The sequence below is a fragment of the Saimiri boliviensis genome, chromosome 3 (assembly GCF_048565385.1).
Source record: "Saimiri boliviensis isolate mSaiBol1 chromosome 3, mSaiBol1.pri, whole genome shotgun sequence".
NCBI lineage: Eukaryota > Metazoa > Chordata > Mammalia > Primates > Cebidae > Saimiri > Saimiri boliviensis.
The window spans coordinates 105161211-105188780 of NC_133451.1; the positions used below are offsets into that span (position 1 = coordinate 105161211).

General features: G+C 37.4%; 1 protein-coding gene across 38 annotated transcripts in view; it reads left to right on the plus strand.

The window, feature by feature from the left end:
* ANK2 (ankyrin 2) overlaps positions 1 to 27570 on the plus strand; it is a 699003-nt gene that overhangs the window by 261864 nt on the left and 409569 nt on the right. The window lies entirely within an intron of this gene.

Below are 27570 nucleotides of genomic sequence, written 5' to 3' on the forward strand. Positions count from 1 at the left end.
ACTCTCTTAATAAATTTATTCTTTAAAATGATACATCAGTGATAATTCTTAACATTAACTACTATTGTTTTCCTCAACGACAGCATGTTCATAATAATAAGAGAATTTATTTTATATATTGGCTTGCCAAGTTTCTTCATGTACCTTTCCCCTTTTTACCTTCATGACATCCCTCTGAGAATGTTGAGGGATAGTATCATTACCAATTTTACAGATAAAACCCAGGTTTAGAAAAGGTATTTGCTTTTTCCTGAATCAGACACCTTACAAATAACCAGACTTGTAAGGTATTCACAGTCCTCAATTTCCATGTCATTCTTGTGTAGCAATTTTAGTTTTTAAACTATATTATAAAATCTTTATGTAAACTAAATAACTGCTTTTTTTGTTTTAACTAGTGGGCTTAATAGAGACAAATATAGACAAAATTCTATTGTAAAAATGTCACTGCAGAAGAGCTCAATTAAAAAAAGCTATCTGCTTGTGCAGGCAGGCAGCCTATAGAAGGTGTTTGATCTAGTGGCAATGAATTCTGTGAAAGCATCTCTGGATATCAAAAAATCAACGTAACACAACTATTGAGTGCTACTATCATTATAGGTAGGCAAAGGAGAACATAAGGCATGATTTTTTTTTTTTTAGTTATGTGTAGACTAACATTTATTGTTTCTATCTCAGAAATAACTACTAAATAGAACCTTTATTTCAAAATTGCCCAAACAAAGCTACATAAATAAGAATTCTGAATATAGGACAGAATTTTTTTTTTGAAAGGAAAAGTGCATGTTTAATAAGTTCCTTATTTCTCTGGTGTGTTCTAAATACCTTATATTAAAATGTATTACAGACCAGGCTTTGATTTACCTGTATATACTATGGTTTGAGAATACCATTTGCTTTTTGTAGACTATGACTTATATAAACAGAATAAAAGCATGCTGTGTTTCTCTCATCGTGTTTAGGACTGTTGGGCCATGTGTCTATGGTCCACTTTTAGTTAGCAGCTTTCTCTCGCTTTAAATTACTGTGTTGAAGATCTTCAGATAAAAATTACTAGTATGATTATAATGACCAGAGCTGAGTTTGTGAGAAATCAAAATAATCACAGTGGTTCTCTACCCTGTCTGCCCATGACTTTAGGACCTCTTAAAAATACTTGGATTCCAGATATTTCAATTTATTTTTTTTATTCTAATACAATTTGTTTAATTTGTTTGAGATGGGGCCTGGGCCTAGGAATTTTTCCAAGTTTCCAAAGGATCTACAATGTGCAACTGGAGTTAAGAACCACTAATCTAGTCTGTAGTTTTCAAACTTTGGTTAACTTTAGATAATGGAAATTTATTTATCTTTATTTTTATTTTTTGTCTTTGTTTTTGTTTTTCCAACTCTTATTTTAGATAACATGCAGGTTTGTTATGTGGCTATATTGCAGTCAGGTGTGATCACAGGACTCAACTGGTAATTTTTCAAGTCATGCTTCCCTCTCTTTTCCCGCTGGTAGTCTGCATGTCCATTGTTCCCGTGTCTATCTCCATGAGTGCTCAATGTTTAGCTTCCACTTATAAGTGAAAACATACAGTAGTTGATTTTCTTTGTCTATGTTGATTATGGACTCCAGCTTCATCCATGTTGCTACAGAGGACATGATGTTATTATTTATTTATTTTTTGAGACTGAGTCTTTATCTGTCGCCAGACTGGATCTGGGCTCACTGGAACCCTGGCCTCCTGGGTTCAAGTGATTCTCCTGCCTCAGCCTCCCAAGTAGGTGAGACTACAGGCTCACACCACCACACCTGGCTAATTTTTATGAATTTTTAGTAGAGACGGGGTTTCACTATGTTGGCCAGGATGGTCTCAGTCTCTTGTGATCCGCCCAACTCTGCCTCCCAGAGTGCTAGGATTACAGGTGTGAGCCACCGCTCCTGGCCGATATTACTCTTTTTTATAGCTATGAAGTATTACATGGTGTATATGTACCACATTTTCTTTATCTGATCCACTGTTGATGGGCACCTAGGTTGATTCCATGTCTTTGCTATTGTGAATAGTGCAGCCGTGAACGTACAAGTGCATGTATCTTTTTTGTATAGTGATCTGTTTTCCTTTGGGTATGTATGTAGTAGTGGGATTGCTGGGTTAAATATTAGCTCTGTTTTAGGAATCTCCAAACTGCTTTCCACAGTGGCTGAACTAATCAACATTTCCATCAACAGTGCATATGTGTTCAGTGAGAATTTATTAAGAAAACATATGCTTAAGCCCCACCCCCAAACCTAATAAGTCAGAATCTATAGAGAGAGAACTTTAGTATCTGTTTTTTAAAAAGCTTTTTAAGAATCATTGACTTATGGCAAGAGTAGAATGACATGATTTCACTAAACCTTAATTAGAGTTAAATTTTAGTATGGAGCCACTCACCGTATTAGGGAAATTATTTTTTCTGGGAATCTCTAGTAGATTCCTGACAATCGTTTGTATGATCAAGTGTTACATTTATTTATATCTCAGATTTGTTTTTAGCTAATACATGAATATTTCCTGATTATATACTTTTTCCATCACTTAATTTTTAAAATACTGCATACTAGTCAATTATTTAGAAGAAATATTTAAATAGATGGTGACATGCTCCTTTAAATTCAGTTAGTTCTGACTCCATTGTCCTGGTGATATGGTTTAGCCTTCTAAGTGATTTCAAGCTGTGCTCTTCCTTGAGAGCAATATGAGAATGTATCTTTGTATAATACTTTCTCTTTCAAAGCCAAGTGTATTTCCAAATACGTGTTGGTTTTTCTTGGTTGACTCTTTTAATTTTTAATGATCTTGATGATACTGAAGCCATTTACACCTTTATAGCTTATAATGTACAAGGCATAAACATCCTTTTATGGGAACTCAATCTATCTTATACATCTATTATTGCCTATCAACCTCTAATAGTCAAAGCAGCATAGTACCAAAGGTAATTACAGCTCTTAGGTCGAGCAGGCTTTGGTAAGATTACTTAGATTGCAGTCCTTCTTGAAATTACAGAAATAATTTATTACTTCAAATTTTTGATAACCAAAAATAATCCATGGACCACAATAGAGCAGCCTTTAGACAGCAGTGGATGTTTTGAGAAGGGGCAGGTTGCATTTTTTTCCCAAGCGAATCACTGTTTCTCTTCATGATATTTTTCAGTCTTGATTTTGCTTCTATAAAATGGGAATAATAAAGCATTTGCTAAGTTCTTACATAGTTTTTTCAAGGAAAAATATAGGTCACAATAACATTGGTAAAATACGGAGGCTGAACCAAGTCTCCATACAATGTGATTATTTGTAAGAATGAAGCAATTATAATTCAAAACATCTAACATTATTTTGAAATATAAAGTGGAAATTTAATAAAAATAACACCAGCATAGTAAGGGAATTTCATTTTTTGTGACCCTTTAGAGTCTTTGTTCCTATTATTTACAGTAGCCAACTATTTATACTTACTGATGTCTTTTAGCCACTTCTATGATTGTATATAGTCATAAATTATGTTAATGGTTACATTATATTATTACTTGGTCATATCCCTATTGTTGAATTCTTATGTTATTTATAATAAAACATGACATTTTCCATTTTTACCACCCTTTTATTTTCAGATGCTATTTCCTTTTTAAAATGTTTAAGATTTAAAACATTTTTATGGGTTTATAGTTGGAGCATACATTTATGGGGCACATGAAATACTTTGATACAGGCATGCAATAAGCAATAATCACATCATGAAAAGTGAGGTATCTATTCCCTTAGGCATTTATCTTTTGTGTTACAAATAATTAGAATGTACTCTTTTAGTTCTTTTAAAATATACAATTAAATTATTTTTTGTACCTGTTAACTATCCCCACTTCCCCCACCCCCACCCCCACTACCCTTTCCAGCTGCTGGTAACCATTCTTCTACTCTCTCTCTCCATGAATTCCACTCTTTTGATTTTTAGCATCCACAAATCAGTGAGCACCTGTGAAGTTTGTCTTTCCGTATATGACATTTCACTTAACATAATGATCTCCATTTCCATCCATGTTGTTGCAAATGACTGAATCTCATTCTTTTTTATGGCTGCATAGTACTCCTTTGTGTATATGTGCCACATTTTCTGTGTCCATTCATCTGTTGATTGACACTTAGGTTGATTCCAAACCTTGGCTATTGTAAAAAGTACTGTAACAAACCTGGGAGTGCAGATAGCTCTTCAATATACCGATTTCCTTTCTTTGGGGTATGTAGACAGCAGTAGGGTTGCCAGATCATATGGTAACTCTATTTTTAGCTTTTTGAGGAAACTCCAAGCTACTCTTCATAGTGATTATATTAATTTACATTCCTGTAAGCAGCGTATTAGGATTCCCTTTTCTCCACATCCTTGCTAGCATTTGTCATTGGCTCTCTTTTGGATAAAAGCCATTTTAACCTGGGCAAGAGGAGATCTCATTGTAGTTTTGATTTGCATTTCTCTGATGGTCAGTGATGTTGCATACCTTTTCATATGCCTGTTGCCATTTTTATGTCTTTTTTTGAGAAATGTCTATTCACTTTAAAAATCAGATTATTTGATTTTTTTCCCTATAGAGTTGTTTGAGCTCCTTATATATTCTGGTTACTAATCTTCTGTAAGGTGAGTAGTTTGCAGATATTTTCTCCCATCCTATGGGTTGTCTCTTCATTTTGTTGATTGTTTTTAACTTGACGTGATTCCTTTTGTTCATTTTTAATTTGGTTGCCTAAACTTGTGAGATATTACTCAATAAAGTTTGCTCAGACCAATGTCCTGGACAGTTTCTCCAATGTTTTCTTATAGTAGTTTTGTAGTATGAGGTGAGATTTAAGCTTTTAATCTATTTTAAATTGATTTTCATATATGACAAGAGATGGGGATCAAGTTTCATTCTTCTACATATTGATATCCAGTTTTTCCAGCACCATTTATTAAAGAGACTGTCTTTTCTCTAATATATGTTCTTGGCACCTTTGTTGAAATGAGTTCAATGTAGGTGTATGAATTTGTTTTTGGGTTCTCTATCCTAGATGATATTTTGAATCACATTCTGACTAGTTATAGTATTGTGGTTATAGCAAACAATGTAATGCTATATTTTACATATATTTTACGTATTTTATATTATAAGAATACTTATCACCTGATTTCACAAAACCATAAAAGGATTTCTTAATAGAAACAAACATTGTGGGACATGAAAGAATTTTTTTTTCTTTTTTTTTAATTGCATTTTAGATTTTGGGGTACATGTGAAGAACATGCAAGATTGTTGCATAGGTACACACATGGCAGTGTGGTTTGCTGCCTTCCGTCCCCTCACCTGTATCTGTCATTTCTCCCCATGCTATCTCTTCCCACCTCCCCACCCCCCGCCCCTCCCCCATTTCCCCCCAACGGACCCCAGTGTGTAGTGCTCCCCTCCCTGTGTCCATGTGTTCTCATTGTTCAACACCCGCCTATGAGTGAGAATATACGGTGTTTGATTTTCTGCTCTTGTGTCAGTTTGCTGAGATGATGGTTTCCAGGTTCATCCAAGGACATGAAAGAATTTTAATGATACTTTCAAATTTAGAAAAACAATTTTAACATATTTAATAGGACTATGTTTTTACATTAAGTGTAGAATTTAAAAAATCGAAATCTATAAACATCTTCATTTATAGTAATTTAACTATGTGCATCAATTTGGATTCAAAATACTTTAGGAAGAAACTATGACATGTTTCCTTCTCTGTGCACATTTATACTATGAATCCAAATTACATTATAAATGTTTGGTTAAATTGATAGCTTCTACTCTGTAAAAGATTATATGTCTCATTAAAAATATTGAAATATAGTAAAATAATTTTTGTTTATGCTATTTGTGCATAACTTTTAATATCTATTTTTCCTTATAAAAGTAATTCATAATACTAGCAGTACATTTAGAAAATTATTTGCATTAATCATGGTAAATATTCTTAATGTTTGTTTTTCTTTCCAGTTTTTTTTCAAATGAATACGTGTGTGTATGTATGTGTGTATATGTGTGTGTGTGTATATACACATACTTTTTAAAAGCAAATTTATGATCATATGTAAAAATTAATCTTTTAATTCTATAATGAGTTTCTTCATATTTGTAACTATTCCCAGAAAATATTCCTTTATCAGTGTTGCTTGTTTTTCCATTTTTAGTAATGTATGGTGAACATTTTGGTACCTAGACTAAATTTTTAGAGAATTAAAGATTTCTATATTTTGGTATCACTTTCAACCATAGTCATATGTAAGATCATGGATACAGAAAAGATATTCTACATAAGCCTTTTTAAAACCTGTTAGGAAGTTTTTTTATAAATGCTAAAAAAAATCTTGATCTATGGTGTTTGATTGACAATGCATGAAATGCTATAAAACCTTATTAAATATGGTATTACTCCTTCTGACCCTCTCCTTTCATAATGGTCAAATCTCATTTTCAGCCTGAGTGAGCACTGTCAATAAATGTAAGAAAGCTTCATGAGGGCCTTGGGGGTAGGATGTCAAGCAAATTGCTGGTTCCTTGTGTATAAGAGTGATTTTGGAGTGTCCTTAAGACACATTAAGCAGTTCTGAGTAGTAGGAGAAAATGTGTTCTCTATAGATAATTTAGAAATTTTCTCAGTTGAACCCTTGATAAAATAAGTCCTTATTAATTTTTAATCCTGAAATGAGATGGTATTGTACTGAGTTCCAAGTAAGGAAGTAAATGTAGTGTCATCTGCACCACTGAGGAGTATGCAATTTGTAAGCCTGTGTGTATGATCTTGGCTCCCCCTTGGCAGACATGAACACTGGATTGGAGCTTTTGCCTTCCTGGGGCTCAAAGCCAAAAGTCAAGATTAAGCTAATTAAATCTTTTCTTTTACAAGTGAGCAAAATGACGCTGAAGGAAGTTAAATTACTTTCCCAAGTTACATAATTGTGTGTCAGAGATGAAACTTGCAGAGCCCAGCGTAATAACATTTTCCCTCACCACCATTTAGTTTAGAGCTTCAGAAGTCTTTTTCTACTGTTTGAAGATCAAAATAGTAACTTAAATGATAAAAGTAGCCCATTATTATATGGCTTTTATGTTTTTAAAAAATCTGTGAAAAGGGTTACTGAAATGATGTATACTTTTCCGAAGATGTGAAAGCAAAGTTATTGGAGGTATAGCAAAAATTTGTAGTAAGTCAAAAGCATTAAATGATTTAATGTCTTCTTTAAAAAAATCCTGTCAAATCTGTATGCTTTTGATGTTATATCAATTTTTATTTTAGCTGGATCCTTCATTTTTAGCTCTTTAATCACACTCAAACAGATCTTGAATGCAAAATCGTTAGTGTGGGTGGCAGAAACAGAGAGATAGCAGCTTGCTTATTTTAATATTTAATCATTTCCCCTCTCAGCTTGAGCAGAAAAGACAAAAAGCCTTGTGAATATATCAAGGAAGATTGTGGAATACATTGCTCCTCATAAAGAAAAATCTCCTGATTGACCCATTTCCTATACCATACAGACATCTTTTTCCTGGTAGTTGATAGTTGATTACTTCCACTAGTTGGTAAAATTAGAAGATGATTTTTATGTTTTTTTTCCCCTCTTTTTTATTCCAGAGAGGTTTGCCCAGTCCTAGAATATATAACTTTCAGAAACACTGAACTTTTTTCAATTGCTTATTCATTTGAAGGACTTTCCTATGAACCATTATTAGGTTTGTGTAATTCTTGAACTGAGATCTGTATTACTTACTACACAGGGTTTACAGAGGTGGTGGTACTGCTGAATAATGTTCAGATGCATTGATCTTCTTGGCAACAGACTTTACTTTCAGAGGTTGGGTAGTCTGGCTGGGATATCTGTCACCTCCCCGTAAACAAGGCCCACCCAACCAGCTGGGCAGTGCCATTTCCCATCTCATCTCTCTGATGCCACACCCTTGGCTGAAGATGATGGCCATCCCAGAGAAAAGAGCCAGTCTTTGGTTGAAGATTGAATTGTTCATGGAACCCTGGGCCAGGTTTTTTCAGCCAGTTGTCTCTGGTAAATTTATCCTGCCACTAAAATTAAGAACAAAGAGGTGAGGATGTAGAGATTTTGCAAAGGCACATTCCCTGTAGAATCAGAGCTTTTAGTTTTTTTCTCTCCCTTCTCTTTTCCCACATTGTGACTGCTGTTGCCCATAGCAACCACCATTATAACATTCACAGCAGCTTTTACTACAATGTGAGAGAACCCCAAATTAGAAATTGTTTGCCTTTTCTATATAGGGACACAATTATTTATTATTTAATGAGCTTAGCATAGGGTTAAATCATTAAACAGTCTGTTCTGGAGAATTCAATATTTTTACATGCCCTTTAGTTGTTCATTTCTCTAATAATACTGATTTTATTGATTGTTTATACAATTTTAATTTGGTACTAGATCCCTAGAGAAACAGGGTCTTTTTGTGTCTTGGCCTTTGATTCACCCTCAGAATCTCAGTTCAGAATGACTCACTTCCTTAATACTAACTCCACATCAAAATTATTCAGATAGCCCTGTGTGTAGTCCAGTAACTATTCTGAGGGCTTTGCATACATTGTCTAATCCTCAACATACGTTTGCAAGGTAGGCGTGATTACCTATATTCTACTGATGAGAACACTGAGGCTCTAGGAGGTATTTTCCAAAGGCTTTATTTATAGTTAATAAATGATGATATCTAAACCCTTAAGACTCCAGGCACTGGAGCTGTTTTTGAATCCACACTAACTCTGTTGATGAGAACTACTTGGAATTCCACTTAGTTTTACAGCCCATAGATATACCCTGAACACTCTTTCTCCTGGATTTGCAACGTCTCATTTCTCTTGAGGGAGAGTCTGCCATTTGCTTATCTATAGGCATTCGTTTAGGTTGGCCTAGTCTCAAATTCTCCCTTATTTCCAAATTTCTCTCTTAAATTCTTACCTTCTGCCTTCCTCTCTGATTTATGCCATTGGTTTTCCCTGGGGCTTTAATGTTGACACCTTATCCTGTTTTCTTTAAGCCTTCCCTGGAAGAAAATAAAGACCAGGGAGGAAGAAAGTGGAAAGGGGAGGAAAAAGGGAGAGGGGAGGTTGTGTTCTGAGCTTGAGACCAGTTCTCTGAAGCAGCAGAACAGGCACGGGATAGCATGGAAGAGAAAAACTCAAGCAAACCATATCTAGCCAGTTTTTCAAAATATTTTAGGATGTGTTGTTTATGGAATACTAATTCTTATGTCTAACCCTATTTGTGCACTGTAGAGTGAGCCAATATCTTATTGTTCTGTCCATGGAAGATATGGATAACAGGTATTCAGCAATCTCCTTTTATAGTTGATAATATGTATTATATTTTCTCATATGTAAGCTGAGCTCTGTAAGAGTACTTCACTCTCACTACTGATAAGTATGAGATGGCTAATATCTAATTCCAAACAGTTTTTGATGCAAGCCCCTGTCATATTGTTTTGTGTAACAACACTGCTAATCTATAGACATATATATATATGTATATATATATATATATATATATATATATATATATATATATTTTTTTTTTTTTTTTTTTTTTTTTTTTTTTTTTTTTTTCTTTTTGAGATCGAGTCTCGCTCTGTTGCCCAGGCTGGAGTGTAATGGTATGATCCTGGCTCACTGCAACCTCCGCCTCCTGGGTTCAAGCAATTCTCCTGCCTCAGCCTCCCGAGTACCTGGGATTACAGGCATCTGCCACCACACTGGGCTAATTTTTTTTGCATTTGTAGTAGAGACAGGGTTTCACCATCTTGGCCAGGTTGGTCTCAAACTCTGCCTGCCTCGGCCTCCCAAAGTGCTGGGATTACAGGCATGAGCCACCATGGTTGTCAAGACATATAAATTTAAGAGTAATATATTTGTATGGTCCTTTCACATACGTGCTCATATATGTAATCTCATTTTAATTTATTTCTACATGACTTTGTGCTACAAATGTTTCAGGGCAGCTTATAACTATATTTGCACATATATATCTATATATAACGGTGGGGAGAGTGGGTAGATTTTGGTCAAAGGTACAAAATTTCAGTTAGAATGAAGAAGTTCAAGGTATCTTGAACTTGTAGAATATGATGATTATAGCTAGTAACAATGTATTATATACTTGAAAATCAGGAAAATAGTAGATTTTAAGTCATCACAAAAATGATAAGTATGTGTGGTAATGCACATGCTAATTAGCTTGATTTAGCTATTCCACAACGCATAATATTTCAAAACATCATGGTGCACATCATAAATATATACAATTTTTATTCATTAATTAAAAATCAATTTCAAATGCAGATAATACAATGGAAAAATATAAATGGGAAATACAAATCATGATTAGACAACATATCTTAAAATTTACTTTTAAAAAGGGAAAAATCTGACTTATGAAAATTTAAAATGTACACGTCATGGATTTTATTGACTTTATTAACTGATGAGGGTTGCTTTTGCACTGACTTAGTAGTAGAAAAAAAAAAAAAAACAACCGAAAAAATTGTTGAAGGAACCAGCAAAATGTTAAAAACTGGTCCAAAGAGCACTTGATTTTTATTAGATTTATTGCAACTTATTATTGCTGAATTAGATATAAAATTGGTAAATGCCCAACAGAGCCATAAAGCATACCTTAGGTTCCACCAGACAGACTTCATTTGCGTTTCTACTGCACAAAATCTTTAAGGTAACCTCTGTCCCAACTGAGTTGTAAACAGCCACTAAGTAGGAAGTCAACCCCAGCACTGCACTAAAAGCATACCTGGTAATCTAGTTTGCCTGTTTCCAAGATTCAGATAGTTCTTCTGAGAAATAATACAAAACTAGTGTGAGGTACCCAGACTGACGTGGAAACAGAACATAGGTACGTAGGTTATAAGGGCACATTGTAATTGCTATGTTTGAAAAGTGTTGTAAGTTTTCTGGCAGCCAAAGTGAGTAGAATATATAAGAGGTTAGAAGACCTTATGGTTGGAAAGACGAAATACGTCGGTTCCTTCAGGGAAGGAAATTTTTTGTTTTGTTTTGTTTTGTTTTGTTTTGTTTTTGAGACGGAGTTTCGCTCTTGTTACCCAGGCTGGAGTGCAATGGCGCGATCTCGGCTCACCGCAACCTCCGCCTCCTGGGTTCAAGCAATTCTCCTGCCTCAGCCTCCTGAGTAGCTGGGATTACAGGCACGTACCACCATGCCCAGCTAATTTTTTGTATTTTTAGTAGAGACGGGGTTTCACTATGTTGACCAGGATGGTCTGGATCTCTTGACCTCGTAATCCACCCGTCTCAGCCTCCCAAAGTGTTGAGATTATAGGCGTGAGCCACCGTGCCCGGCCGGAAAATTTTTTATTTTAAGAAAAAGACAAGCTTATCTTGAGGAGCTTCATATTAGGGGTGAAGTGTCAGGGGCTTGGAATTAGGCATACGATGGTCCTCAAAAACAGCCTCTGGTAGATGTAGTAGCAGATATCATAGAGCTATTTCCTCAGCGTACCCTAGGATGAAAGGCTCCGATATAACATTAAAATACACCCAGGGAAAATGATTCCAGTGGGGCAATGGTGGAGTGAGAAAAAAGTGAGCGTAAGCTAATTATCTGACTTTACGATGAACCTACTTGAACCATCCTTGGTAATTATTCACTATCAAAAAGACATGCAAGAATCACTCAAAGATTGGTGGACCCCTTTTACTATTCTGCCAAGGGCAGTGTTAAGGGAGGAGAAGTGGTCTTGCCTGGGCAAGAAAAATAAATTGATATCTAAAATGTATGTAGCATAATGCTTAGTATAAAGTCAGTGTTTAATAAACTGTAGCTGCTATTGTGATCACTGTAATTATTCTTCATTTTACTTTAACTTCTGGGATATATGTGCAGAATATGCAGGTTTGTTACGTAGGTATACATGTGCCATGGTGGTTTGCTAAACCTGTTAGCCCATCATCTAGGTTTTAAATCCCACATGTTTTAGGTATTTGTCCTAATGCTCTCCCTTCCTTTGCCCCTCACCTGACATCACACACCCAACAGGCTCCGGTGTGTGATGTTTTCCTCCCTGTGTCCATATGATCACTGTAACTATTACTATTATTATAGAAACTTTTCTATGCTTCTTAGACATCTAAATGTGGGTGTCAGGTAGACTGAAGTTTAGAGGAGTGCCTGGGCCTGGTGATAAGTGTTTGGGAGTTGTCAGTGTACAGGCATTATGGTAAGCTGTGGGAGGGTCTGGGTGAGAAGGTTAAGAGGTGGCCATAGCCATAGGACTGTACAAATAACAAGTATGGGGTGTGATAGTAATCTAATACTCTTCCACAAATATAATTTCCTCAGTAAGACTTTTTCCAGAAAAAGACATCATTATTTGAAAAAGACACATGTGCACATATGTTTATAGCAGCACAATTTGCAATTGCATAGGTATGGAACCAACTTAAGTGCCCCTTGACCAACGAGTGGGTAAAGAAAACAGGGTATGTATATATACCATGGAATACTACTCAGCCATAAAAATAATGAAATATAATGTCTTTTGTAGCAATCTGGATGGAGCTGGAGTCCATTATTCTAGGTGAAGTAACTCAGGAATAAAAACCCAAATAGTGCATGTTCTCACTTATGAGTGGGAGCTAAGCTATGAGGTTGCAAAGGCATAACAGTGACATAATGGACTTTAGGGACTTGAGGGGCAAGATTGGGAGGAGAGTTAGGGATAAAAGACTACATAACGGGGACAGTGTACACTGCTCGGATGATAGGTGCTTTAAAATCCCAGAAATCACCACGAAAGAACTTATCCGTGTAACCAAAAACCACCTGTATTCCAAAAACTATTGACATAAAAGAAATCATTTGCATCATTAAAAAAAAAAAAAGACTTTTTCCAGGGAAAATAACCTTAACCTCAGAGACTGAAATGCATGTCTTTCATGATTTTGTTTTGAAAATTAAAAAGATGCAGTTTGACTTACATAAAACTCTAACAAATAGGTGTGACAGGGCATTTTTATCACTCTTTATAGTTGGCAAATTAAGATATACTTAATTTGATATAAAAGCAAAGTGAGGTGCTCAAGATGTACATGTATGTAGCAAATGGCAGAGTTAAGTCTTTGCAGAGCTTCTAGTTCAGTGCTGTTCCATCTTATCTTTCCATCCCACTGTCTGTTCTCTCTTTACCAAGTTGAGTTGTGTTGCTTTTGATAAAGGATCCAAATGGACATGATCATAGAGAGCTGGTAAGTTATTTTCTCAGATGCTAGCCTCTGCCTTCCTTCCCCGCCTGGCTTCCTATGCAAACTTAATGAGCACGTTCTTTGTGCTGTAATTTAGGATAGTGACTGAAATATTAAATATTGCAGGTACAAGGCCACTTCTAGATATTGTTTCTTCAGTCTAAATGGTCATACTTTGGGTGATGGGCTGTGTAAAGTAGTTAGTTCTCCATTAAGGAACTGAATTAAAACCTCAAACTTATTTCTTATGGGCCACTGCACTGTTGTTAGGGGTCAGTCACAGTCTATCTGACTGGATAGACGGCTGAAAGTAAGAAATGTTTTATTACAACCCAAGAAACCCTCAAAGTACTCATTCTATAAGCTATCACACTAAAAAGCAAGTCATTAAAAGGCATAATAATTAAAGCAGTGCCGTACACTGACCTTGTCACTTGATTCTCTGAAACACATAAATTGTTTGCAGCATCAGTCAGCTTTTGATTTGTAGTGTCTTTGAAAAACAATTTAAATTATGTATTGGAAAGAGGCCAGGAGACCCATCTGCTGAGAGTTTGTCTTTCTAAATTGGGTGCAGTGGGTAGTGCTGAGGGGAAATGACACACCTCTCTTATGAATATTTTCATGAACCTTCTCAATCTCTAGAGAATCCACCCATGCACTGTTAAATTGTGTCATTTGTGGGAACACAATGACAAGGGCCTAAATTGGAAAGCAACACAGATTTAGCAAGAAAACGTTTTTCATTAAAAGGGGACCCTGCTAATTTCCTGTGTCTAACATAAAGAGTGAGAGGGATTGAAGAAACTACAGCATCAAATGCCAACCCAAAAGGCCTGTCTTTTGTTCCTAAATTAACATAAACAGCTGATATTCCATATAGATAATCACATATCAAAAAATGGAATTGTGAGATATCTGTGCAGAGAGGGAAAAGAAAGTAAAAGGAAGGAAGAGGCGACATAGATGAACCTGGACCAGAGCTGCTTCTCCTTCGTCTCTCTCCACTGGAAATCAACAATAGCAGTAGCATTCGGAATTTATTAAGTGCTTTCTATGCATCAGGAAATACATATGGATTATCTCCCTTATCCTCAGGAAAATTATATTACTACACTTTGGAGGAAAAGGCAATGAAGTTTAGAAAGATTAACAAATTGGTCTAAATTTCCCTAGCTAGTTTTTTTTTTTTTTTAACTTCATCATTATTTTATTAAGAGGAACAAGTATATATAGTGTCAAAAACAGGGGACCAAGGGTATTTTTTTTTTGAGACAGGGTCTCACTCTGTCACCCAGGTTAGAGTGCAGTGGCACGATCTCAGCTCACTGCAACCTTCGCCTCCCAGGCTTAAGGGATCCTTCCACCTCAGCCTCTTGAGAAACTAGCTAGTTTTTTATACGGAACTTGCATTATTCATAGAAATGTTTTCTCTGTTTTTTTTTTTTTTTTTTTCTCTCCCACTCCTCATTTAGCTCCTATTTTTGCCCGGGCAAAAGTATACAAAAAGAAAAAAAGATGTGAACATAGGTGTGGCCTATGCCTGTTCGAAAGTAGGGAAGAAGGATTATTGAAAGAAGAAAGAAAATGACACAGAAAGGAATTTTTCAGCTTGTCTAAATTGACGCTTTCATTTTCAAATAGGTAAACTATAGTTTCAGGATAATTAAGTAAAACATTTGGTGAGAAATAAATCTGGATTAGAAACTATTACCCATTGTCAGCCCAGTACTTTTCATATATCACATTGCTTTTCTCCAAGTCCAGAAAATGCCCTTTTTCCCTTCTGAGAAAAATCTATTTCGGCACTTCCCTATCTGATGTCATCTTTTGGTAAAGGAATATACTGCTTAGGAACTTCCATTTAGCTACTTGTATATTATAAGTGTATTCTATTGATGCTTATGTTCACTTAGCAGAAATCATAATTTTCCTAAGTTCACAATGACTATTTCAAAAATTATTTATTTTTTGCTAGAGTGAATTTGAATATGCCATTGTTCCTTCAAATAAAAAAAATCTCTTCAGTACTTTCAGATTATCAAGTATAGTTGAGATATATATGAAAAATTACTTGAAAGGAAAAAAATATTGGATCCTAAAAAACATTTTGGAAAATATTATGTATAACTTTAAATAATTTTTCATTGTTTGATGTATTCAATATTACAGAAAAATGGGTTTAATTAAACTGAAGGAAATAAATCGAGAGGGGCTGGCTAACAGTTTTATCCAATGTGACCTAGGAATTGAAAGCAAATACCATCAACCATCTAATTTTTTTCCTTCTATAAATAGTATACAGTAGGACTGGAAGCAAGTAATTTCCTTTTTGGAGTCATCCCTTCCCTTCCTTTCTTTGCACAAATGCTTCCCTTTAATGTTAACAATAATCAGGTAACAGATCTCAGAGGCAGTAACTCTGTATTGTCACGATCAGATATATCATTTAAAATATCAAATTTGAGTGCCAGTTCATTCCTTTTAAGGGAATTCTTTAAAAGTGATAGATGGGTACCATCTATGGTACGTTTGGATGTGACCAATCTGTGTCTGGCTTTAGATAATCTTTGATTTGTTGTTATTCAGAAAGCCTCAGCTGCCTAAGTAGTTGCTCCCATCTTCTGTTTAATTGGTATTTTTTTTCAATTTGAAAATTGAATATGCTCACACATGCTCTGACATTTTTTTTCATTTTATTTCATTTTTTCCCCTGCAATCCACACATTCTCTACATCTTCCTTTTGTGAGTATGCTGGTGTGAAGCAACTTTAGTGACAAAACAGCTTAGGAATTAAAAGAGTTTATCATAAATAGCCCTAGGTATTATTGGCTGTGGAAAAAAATATATGTATATATTCCACATGTATGTGTGTATCTGTATATGTACATATATACATATGTGTGCGTGTATATATGTACATATATAGGTACACACACATGTGGAATATATATGTATACATATATACATATACATATATTCTACAGCCAGTAATATCTAGCGCTATTTATGATAATACATAAATTAAAAATATAAAAAGTTACAAATATATGTATTTATTTTATTTTATTTATTTTATTTTTTGAGATAAAGTCTCACTCTGTCACCCAGGCTGGAGTGCAGTGGTGTGATCTCAGCTCACTGCAGCCTCTGCCTCCCAGGTTCAAGCAATTCTCCTGCCTCAGCCTCCCAGTAGCTGGGATTACAGGCATGCACCACCATGCCCAGCTAATTTCTATATTCTTAGTAGAGATGGGGTTTCACTATGTTGGTCAGGCTGGTCTTGAACTTCTGACCTCAGGTGATTGCCTGCCTCCACCTTCCAAAGTACTGGGATTATAGGCGTGAGCCACTGTGCCTGGCCTGGCTGTGAAATTTTTAGCTGACTACTTCTCTGAGAGGCACCTTCCTCATCTTCAATATGGGAATAATCATAGGTTGTTGCATTCAGTAGAATATGAGAACTGCTTAATTTTAAAATGAAATGTAAACTGATAAAAGAAATGTAAGGTGATATTCATGCTGTACTTGCTTTTTTTTTTTTTCCCTCAAGACATCCGTTCAAAACCAGAGAGGCTTGCATTTTTTTTCCTTTAAGAGAGCTCCCAAAACAGTACCACTTAGTGCTGACTACTTCTTTTGTGACCCTACAATCTGCCTTTACAATTAAGTCTACCTCTTAGAATCTTGACCCACAATGCAGAGATGTATTTAAGTACGTGTTGATATCCTCCTTGGACTCATTTCATGGAAAGCAGGTAGAAAGGGTGACCTCAGTTATCTTTGCATCTCTAGCATCTAGCCCTGGGGTTTGTCAGCTGTAAGTTCTTGTAAGTCCCCGTTGAACCAGATTTAATTCAGAAGACTAGAATGCAGGAATTCTGTGTTCCACTCTTTCATTTGATTTTCTTTTCTTAGATGAATGAGTGTTTGCCTTTCTAAAAGAATGGTTTATACTGGGCTACATGTTTACTAATTTTTATGGAAAGGGCAAATAGTAAGAATTAAATTGTATTTATATGACTTTCTTTTATCTTTACTGTAATCTTAAAAAAACAAGGAGGTGATGATGTCAAATTGCTTGGCTGTTTTGTATGTGGAAAAAAAATTACTTTTCAGTTATTATGAATTATCTTTTTTCTTTGAAGAATATCATTTTTAAAAATTAACAATAGCAGAGTACATTTTTATTCCAACAGGGTGCAAACTAATCAGAAAATACTTTGGGAAATTCAATTTTAAGAAATATTTTATATGAATTTTAAGATATAAAGAAAATTGAAAAGTGAGTTTAAATCAAGTGTAATGTCTTTTGTGAATTCCTTTTAAGTATGATTATTATTTCTAATGCCTACCTTTACTCAATTCTTCTTTAAACATTTAACAAGCATGAGTGAATGAAATTTTGAATTTATTTTTATTTTCATTTTAAACTTTAAGTTCCGGGATACATGTGCTGAACGTGCAGGTTTGTTACATAGGTATACATGTACCATGGTGATTTGCTGCACCTATCAACCCTTCTTCTAGGTTTTAAGTCCTACATGCATTAGGTATTTGTCCTAAGGCTTCCCCTCTCCTTTCGCTGACTCCCTGGCAGACCCTGGTGTGTGATGTTCCCCTCTCTGTGTCCACGTGTTCTCAATGTTCAACTCCCACTTATGAGTGAGGATGTGCAGTGTTTGGTTTTCTGTTCCTGTGTTAGTTTGCTGAGGATGATGGTTTCCAGCTTCATCCATGTCCTTGGAATGAATTAATTTTTTAAATAAGATTTAGGTAAAAAACAATTATTAGTCTTCTAAAGTTTGTTTTCTGGACCAGGTGCAGTGGCTCACACCTGTAATCCCAGCCCTTTGGGAGGCCAAGGTGGGTGGATCACCTGAGGTCAGGATTTTGAGACCAGCCTGGCCATCATGGCGAAACCCTGTCTCTACTAAAAACACAAAAAATTAGCTGGGCATAGTTGTGGGCACCTGTAATCCCAGCTACTTGGGAGGCTGAGGCAGGAGAATCACTTGAACCTGGGAGGCGGAGGTTGCAGTGAGCTGAGATCACGCCATTGCACTCCAGCCTGGGTGACAGAGTGAGACTGTCTCAAAAAGAAAAAAATTGTGTGTTCTGTTTTATTTAAAAATTTCCCTTCCTAGGAATTTTCAATGTAATTTTGTTCCACTTATTTTTTTGTATCAGGGTAAGACACCCTTAACATAAAACTTCCCATTTTAATTATTTTTAAGTGTACAGTGGATTTTGGTTAAGTATATTCACATTGCTATGCAACCATCACAATCTAGAATTTTTTCGTTTTCCCAAACTGAAGATGTGTACATTAAACAGTATGTCCTTGTTTACTGCTTTTCTTAGCCCCTGGCAACCACCATTCTCCTTTCCAACTCTCTGAATCGGGTTATTTATTCTAGGTATATCACGTAAGCAGAATCATAGGTTTTGTCCTTTAGTGTCTGTCTTATTTCACTTAGTGTAGTGTCTTCAAAGTTCATCCACACTGTGGCATGTATCAGAATATCCTTCCTTTTGAAGGCTGAATAATATTCCACTGTATCTTTATGCCACTTTTTTTTTTTTTTTTTGACGGAGTTTCGCTCTTGTTACCCAGGCTGGAGTGCAATGGCACAATCTCCGCTCACCGCAACCTCCGCCTCCTGGGTTCAGCCTCCTGAGTAGCTGGGATTACAGGCATGTGCCACCATGCCCAGCTAATTTTTTGTATTTTTAGTAGAGACAGGGTTTCACCATGTTGACCAGGATGGTCTCGATCTCTTGACCTCATGATCCACCTGCCTTGGCCTCCCAAAGTGCTGGGATTATAGGCGTGAGCCACCGTGCCCGGTCTTTATGCCACATTTATCCATTTACCTCTCAGTGGGCATTTGGATTCTTTCCATACCATTAAAGAATTTCCCAGTTATTTAATGCTTCTAAGCGTATAATTTTACCAATTTGAAAATGTCTCAACAATGATGAATTTGACATAGTCATTTCACCTTTTTACTCTGAAGAGACCATAGCGTGTGCTCAGGGTACTGATACTGTAGCCAACTGTGTGCTCATATCTTGACTCTATAGATCACTAACATGTGATTTTGAGTAGGTTATTTGGCTCTCAGGGACCAGGTATCCATATTTTACCATAGAAGAAATAATAGCATAACTATGTCACAGGATTGTTTGGGTGTTCCTTTTCTAACCAGAAGCCTCTGTGGCCAGTGGTACCTTTGCCTGAGTTTTGCTCAGCCTTGCTGGGCTCATTCTGACCACTCAGCCCAGAAGGCCGTGCTCGGCTCGTGCTACCAGCCCAGATCCTATGCCTGCCAAGGGCAAGCCAGGTGCAGAGTGACGAGGGGTGTGTGAGTGAGTGTGGGGTCCCGCCACTGTGCACAGCTAGGTGTGCCAGCTGCAGCAGGGCAGGTAGCTCCAAGTGCTGGTACAGGCGCCAGCTCCATACCAGGCTGTGGCTGGGGCAGGTGTTCTGCAAGCAGCTTTCACAGTGGGTACTGGGGAACACGGTGGTGCTTGGAAGTTCGGAGATGCCAGGAACTGCAGAGCCCCAAAGAGGGTGTCACAGGCCTGGCTCAGAGAGCCCCTAGGTCTGGGCTCCTGAAGGGCTGCAGTTCTTCTCTACTTCTCATCACCTGCAACCTGGTGAGCAGGGTGTGAGCAGCCCTGTTCGTCTTACAGCTCCTTCAGTCTCACCAAATGTCGGGTTCCAAATTCTTGTCCCGCATCTAGGAAGAATGAGGTACGTGGACAACTGGAGGGTGAGGAAGGCAGAGAAGAGCTTCACTGAGAACAGAACAGCTCCTTGGAGACCCAAAATGAGTAGTGCTTTCCACAGGCAGGTTGTCCTGACAAGTCAAGGACATCCAAAGTGGGTAGCTCCTTCTTGAAGCTGGTAGTCCTGACGTTTGTGTGGGTCTGGCTGGGTGTGAGTCTGGCTGGGTCTGGAGGTTTTTATGGGCTCAGAAGGGAGGACATATGTGCTGATTGGGTGGCCATGTGCGGGCTTGGGAAAAACAGGGTAAGTTCTTACTTTACGTGGTAGATTCCTACTGGAACTGGCAGCCTGGCCCCAGGCTTCAGGCCCTCCCTGCCTTGAAGGTGGGGTTTCTCTGGAAACCTGCCCCTTTCTGTCCAGTAACTCATCTGCCTCCTGACATCAACATGTTGTCCACATGCCCAGGCTGTTTGTACCGAGGGACATCTGCAGGCCCAGGCAGAGCTGCCCTCAGCCACTCCCCCAGCCTCCCTTCCACACTTGTCAGCTCCTGAAGCCTAGAGGGGCTGAGGCAGCATGGGGCTGGCATGTCATTCCTGCCCCAAACACGCTCGCACCTGGGTTGCAACAACACCTGGGCTTGGCCGTAACTCTGCTCCACACCGGAGGGGACTCTGAGAGTGGGGATAGGCCCCGGGAAGTGGGAGCAGGCACTTCTGAGCCTGCAGGTGCAGGGACTTCCCGGGGCCCCGAGTGCAGAACGCCTTTGTTTGGAGCTGTGGCTGGGTGGTTGTAGCTGCCAGCGAGAGGGAGAGCATGAGCTCCCACTGCAAACTCGGTAGGGGATTGGGTTCCCGCCTGTTCCCCGATCCCTCTGGCTCCATGGAATGTGCAACCCCGACTGCACCTCCCCCGCTGCAGCCAGCGTTTTCATGGCGGCCACTCTGGACGGGCTGTCGCTGCCATCAACAATAGATAACTGTGAATGGCAGATGAAGAAGAACATTTAGTTCTGCTTGTGAAAAAAGTATTGCAAATGAGAGCCCTTCTTAACTATGTCACCTCAATTCATTTTAACATACATGGACTGAATGCTCTAATCAAAATATTGTGTCAAATGTGCTAGCAAATGCTAACAAGGCTGCAGTATTTTCCTTTGGGATGCTCAGGGCAGAATATATTTCTGTTATTAAAGCTGATTATAAAGTATGATTTTTTAAATTGTGAAATTTTTAATTGAGAGAGATCATTTCAGAATATAGGAAACTGGGAAAGATTTCAGCGATCCTAATGGTAATGCTTATGTGCCAGAAGCAAGCATGTGCTTCATTTAATTTTTAGGAAAAATATATGTGGCAAATTGAAAGCTTATTATTGGCTGCTTAACACATGAGAGCAGTAAGGATTAGAGAGGTTGCCCAGGAGCTTACAGCTGATGAGAAGCAGCGTTGAGTTATAAACCAAGATCTGCCTGATAGCAAGGCTTGTATACACTCGTGTTCACCATTTCACTACACCCTGGCTCAGGGTGAAAGTGTAAGTGTTTGAGATGGATCTGGGAGGAGACAGAAGGAAGAGTATGGAGGGAGAACGTTTCAGATAACAATGGAAGAGATGTGCTTAGTGAAGTGCATGCTCAAGGCTTCCCTGGCATGTGATTAAGGGAAGGATGAGTTGGACCAGTAATTTGGGCTTGAAATGCAGAGTAGAAATCTTAGGCATAATGCCGGTTTGTGTTTGACTTGGTAAACAATGGCAAGATATCAGAGGTTGTATGGAAATGTCACCGTTGCCTTCATGAAAACTGACCAGTGGAAATACAGAGAATGAAGAGGAGGAGGAGGGAAGCAGATTGAGAATGGTTAAGAGGCTGTTTGGAGACTTTATATGAGAATGTCTGGGTTAGGGCGATAATCTGGAATGAAAGAGACCTCGCAGAGGTGGGGAACCCATGGGATTTAGTACCTTCATGGATGAGAAATAAAGGAAAGAATGACAGATGGAAGTTTCAGGTTGAGAGGACTGGTAGGGTGATGGTTCTTTTAACAGGAGTAATAAAATCAGAAGGAGGAACTGGCTTGACAAGACGATAGTGAATTCTGTTCTGGCAGTAGAGTAACACAGTTAATCTTTTTGCTGATATACCTAAGGAAGAGACATAGGAGAATACCATCATTAGTGGAAAAGGAAAAAGATGCTGCAAAATTTGAAGGTCTAAAGGAGGTTTGAACTAGAGGTAGGAATTTGGAATTGTGAAGTAATGCCTCTTTCTTTAAAACAAATCTCAAAATTCCAAGGTTGAGTGGGGGCCAGATTTTGTGACCCTAACTGTATTCATTCAACAATCATAAAATACATCTTCCTGGGAGTGGGGGTATGAAGGGGTTTCTGTCTCTTTCAGCAGTAGTCCGTATCAACTTGATGTTTATGGAAGCAGCGAAACTTTCATTTTGGTACAGAGAACAGCAATAACCCTTCCCTTAATTCTTTCTAGTTCAATTGAGACAAGGCTTAAATGTTTAAAAAAAGCTTCAGCAAACTCAGCACTTCTCAGTGTGTTCTGAAAAACAGAGCTTTTTGGTTTGTGAATTAAAAAAATGTTTGGAAATGCTGGAGTTAAAAGAAGAAAAAAGGTTTTTAAAATTATGAAAATAGTATTTTATTTTACTTTATTTTTACTGGACTGTTAATTTTGAAATTATAAATGTTCACTGTCCATCTCTGAGAAGAAGCCATAGGCTACTGAACATTTGAGAGATGTATTTATTTATTTATTTTTTATTTTTTTAAATTGCATTTTAGGTTTTGGGGTACATGTGAAGAACATGCAAGATTCTTGCATAGGTACACAAGTGGCAGTGTGATTTGCTGCCTTCCTCCTCATCACCTATATCTGGCATTTCTCCCCGTGCTCTCTCCCCAACTCCCCATCCCCTGCTGTCCCTCCCCTATTTCCCCCCAACAGACCCCAGTGTGTAGTGCTCCCCTCCCTGTGTCCATATGTTCTCATTGCTCAACACCCGCCTATGAGTGAGAACATGCGGTGTTTGATTTTCTGCTCTTGTGTCAGTTTGCTGAGAATGATGGTTTCCAGGTTCATCCATGTCCCTAGAAAGGACATGGATTTTGAACTGGAGAGTAATTTTTTTAAGATGCTGAGGGTGGCCGATAATTTGGTTCACGATATATTGCTGTGTTCTAGGTTCAGTTGGCACTGGCTACAGGTAGGTAGATACATTTTTTTCCTAGCTCCTGGTCTCCCTCCATGTGATGGTCATCCAGGATCTCAGTTCTACCATCTTTTTTGCTTAAGATTTCTGAGCAAGACAGATCAGTTACTCTTTCTTCCTTAGCTGGGGCCAATCTTGATTCTAGTCTGTAGATCTACTTCTTTCTTGGGTCTTTGACCCGAACGTTGACCTTAGCCTCTTCCTCATAATTATGATGAGGTAGTATTAATTTTGCAAGTTTTAACTGCATAATCACATCTCAATACAATGTAGTGACACAACTTCTGTTATGGACTAAATTCTGTCTCTTCGAAAACTTATACGTTGTAGTCCTAACTCCCAGTATCTCAGAATGTCACCTTAATTGGAGATAGGATCTTTATAGAGGCAATTTAAAATGAGGCCTCCTCTAATGTCATACAGCTAGTGTTCATATGAGAGATGTGGATACAGGAATGCACAGAGGGAAGTTGTTGTGGAGACACAGGCACAAGCTCACTTACGAGCTGAAGACCGAGGTCTGGCATAGATCCTTCTCTCCCAGCTTTCAGAAGGAACATGGATCCTGGACTTCCAGCTTTCAGAACTGTGAGAAAATACGTTTCTGTCATTTTAGCCATACTATGTGTGGTACTTTGTTACGGCAGCCATAGCAAACTAGTACAGGCACAATATTTGTTTAGTGAGGAAGGATGAAGGGAAAAATCGGGGACTATTCCTTTCTTAGACTGAGCTGGGTGTCATCATAAAGGATATTTTTGAAGCCATAGGAAAGGATGAGGTCACTGAGGAAGAGATTACAGAAAGAGAATAAAACTGGTCAAAGGGAGTAACTTCAATAAATATCTTTTTTGAGGGAAAGATAGAGGAAGAGGCGGATGCAGAAGAGATTACAGAAAGAGAATAAAACTGGTCAAAGGGAGTAACTTCAATAAATATCTTTTTTGAGGGAAAGATAGAGGAAGAGGCGGATGCAGGAGATGTGGTCATTGATGGGCCATAGTGTAAAATTCATGGGCTATGGAAGCTGAAGGGAGAAAAATGGGTCCAGTTAGAGGCGATTAATCTCCAGCATTAAATTTTGGGACATGCTTATCATCTTTGACAAATGCTGAAAAGTCAGATTATTTTATAGAATTATCAATACAAGTAATCAGAAAGGCAGAGTAATCTAATTTGTATGAAGAATATGAATTTAGCCAATTCTGAAAATCTGGTAGGTAGCATAAAATATAATTGTTCTCAACAAATTATCTTACTGATTTTAAATTAGTAATTAAGATACTTACTAATTTAAAAAACACATAGTTATTGCTATGTTCTTGAAAACAGAATTGAGTTGACACAAGAAATTGAAAAACATTAAAGGTAAACTGTCATAAGCTAAGGGGGAACTTACAGTACCTACGTCCAAGAGGAAAAGTTGAAGAGAACTAAAAAGAGACCTTTGAGGATTCATAGAGGGTAGAGGGCACCGTGGGTGTGATCTGTGATTCTCATGTGACCAACCAATCCCTGTTGGGAGCTGTGCCCTGTAGATGGGGAAAAAAAATGACATAAAAACTAGTCAAAGTCAAAACTGTACTACTAAGAACATACTGTTTATACCTTTCAGTTAAGCGGTTCTAGAAAAATCTCATAATTTAGTATATGTTTTGTGGCTCCTCCTGGTGTTTCTAGAAAAAAGGAGAGATGAGAAAGCTGTTTTGTAATCTGTGCAGTAGAATGCATTCTTTCAACCAGTGTTATGTGTTACAGAATTACGGAACTGTTTTATGCTCTGTTTGAAGAATGCAACAATATACATCATGGCAACCAGTATATCAGGCGCATACGCCATTTCAGCCACCCCAACAAGACTAATAATATAATAGTAACTATTTTCATTTCTCTCATTAACTCTTAGCAGGATTTTTAGCCATCTTTACAGTCAAAATTCTCTTTTATTATCTTGAAGAAAAACTGTCATGCTGAATTTTAAAATAACATGTATTTCTGAATATCACGGGTAAATTTCCTCACCTTCTTATATCTTTCATTGTATTTAGCATATTCGATTCTTATTTTCTAATTCATAAGCATGTTATAAAATAATTATTTAGGTAGTGACCAAAATAAGTATGCCCCATTAGCATTTGGGTGTATTAACATTATTAGGTTAAAAAAAAAAAAAAGAAATGTGCTAGACAAAAAGAATTAAACTGCTTTTATAAGATTTATCTCTTGCTGTTTCCTTTTCTCTTTCTCCATATCCTGATGAATAAAGTAGGAGGTAGGCTGAGATGGAACTGAGTTTTAGGAGAGTGGACAGCTGTCTTTCCCTTTTCCTTCCCTTCATCGCACTTACGTGATTCAGTAGAAACTTCAGGATTTTTAGTTTCTTTGGGGTCATCATTCAGCAACCCAATATTTTACTGTTAGATGTACTAATTTAATGAAGACAGAGTCTGGTTAACAGAATTTATCTATATTTTCAGCATTCTTGATAAAATAATAATGATGATAATTTGACATCCCATTACCTAAAAGCAATTTAAAAAGTTCTAGACAAACTTTTGCCCTGAAGAGGTTCCACCAATGTGGAATCATAACCAAATGTTTCCTATAACATGTTCATACTGTACTTAGAATTATAAAAATCTATTTATTTAATGCTTACGTCAACTGTATAAAATGGAAATTAGTATCTTGTTTTTTCTTACTGTAGGGAGAGAGGATCAGGAGGTTTGATCAGCGTCTTATTCTGTTTTCACGCTGCTGGTAAAGACATAACCAAGAGTGGGCAATTAACAAAAGAAAGAGGTTTAATTGGACTTATAGTTCCACATGTCTGGGGAAGCCTCATTATTATGACGGAAGGCAAGGAGGAGCAAGTCATGTCATAGATGGCTGGCAGCAGGCACAGAGAGAGCTTGTGTGGGAAAACTCCCCCTTATAATAACCATCAGATCTCATGAGACATACTATCACAAGAGCAGCACAGGACAGACCTGCCCCCATTATTCAATTATCTCCCACTGGATCCCTCCCATATCACGTGGGAATTCAAGATGAGATTTGGGTAGAGACACAGCCAAACCATATTGGTCGTATATAAGCAGTGGGGTAGAGATCTGAGCTATAATTCAAAGCCAAGGTCTTTTTTACTATGATTCTGGCTTCCTTTGTAAAAGAATAAAGATGGATTTTTTTTGTCATTTTTATTTACCCACCGAAATTTACCCAATCATGAGAGGTTACTATTTTCTAAAGTGCTTTGCTGTTAAAGCTCATTTAAATGGTCAGAAGTGAGCTCATGCATCCAAACCTGGGGAACCATTTAGATCATCTTTGGACTGAGGCTGCTCAATTACATGACCAGTGTGTGTTGGAGCCAAATGTAGTACATGATAAACTGAACTTAGTGGACTAACTCCTGTATGGCTTCAGTTCCTATCTGCCTGGTTCAAAATTTTGTTATAAAAAAGTTACAATATGCAGAAAAGTTGGAATAATTATATAGTGAATATTTATAAGTCCATCATCTAGGTTCTACAATTAAACTTTCATGTAGCCTACTGTAAAAATAATGGTGATGTCATTCAACGCTGAACTGTACCTCTGTATCTGGTGCTATGAAGACAGATGTATTTATATTTCTAACCTGTCTACTAAGTTATCTAAGGTCTTCCCTTAAAATATCCACTTTAAAAATACTGTCCTATACCTAACCTAAACCACTCCAACTGAGATATAGTTCCAGGAATTACTCAGTTGAATGTGTCAGCAAACTTGTCGGGTTTGATTCTCACAGGTAAAAGATCTGCATTACAATTGAGTTACCACACAACACCCACTTACACCAACACATTATGAATGCTAGCTGTTAGTCTATTTGCTTCCCCACTTCTCTCATTTTTTTTTCTAAGAGTGTAAATCAGGCAGTGATAGCAGGAAGATTTCTAGGGAAGTCTCTCTCCTAGTAGTGTGTTTCCCTTCTGCATCTTTTTTGTGGGTTTTTACAGAAAGAGGCTGCTTCTTGTATTGAGCACACTCCTTCTCCATATTTGTCAAGAGGTTCTCATCTGAAGATTTATGAGGGCATTAGTTATATCATAGGGACCTGGTTGGTTTCAATGTTAGTTCTTTGAAGCTACTAGCTTCAGAGGACAATGTCCATATTTTAATTTAGGAATGTGAAAATCTGCCTTTAATCTCCTTTTTCAAGTTTTCAGGTAGACTTTCTGATTATGGTCCATGGTTCTCACCTGGAGGACAGGATGTGGAACTAAAGATTCAGAGACAGTAG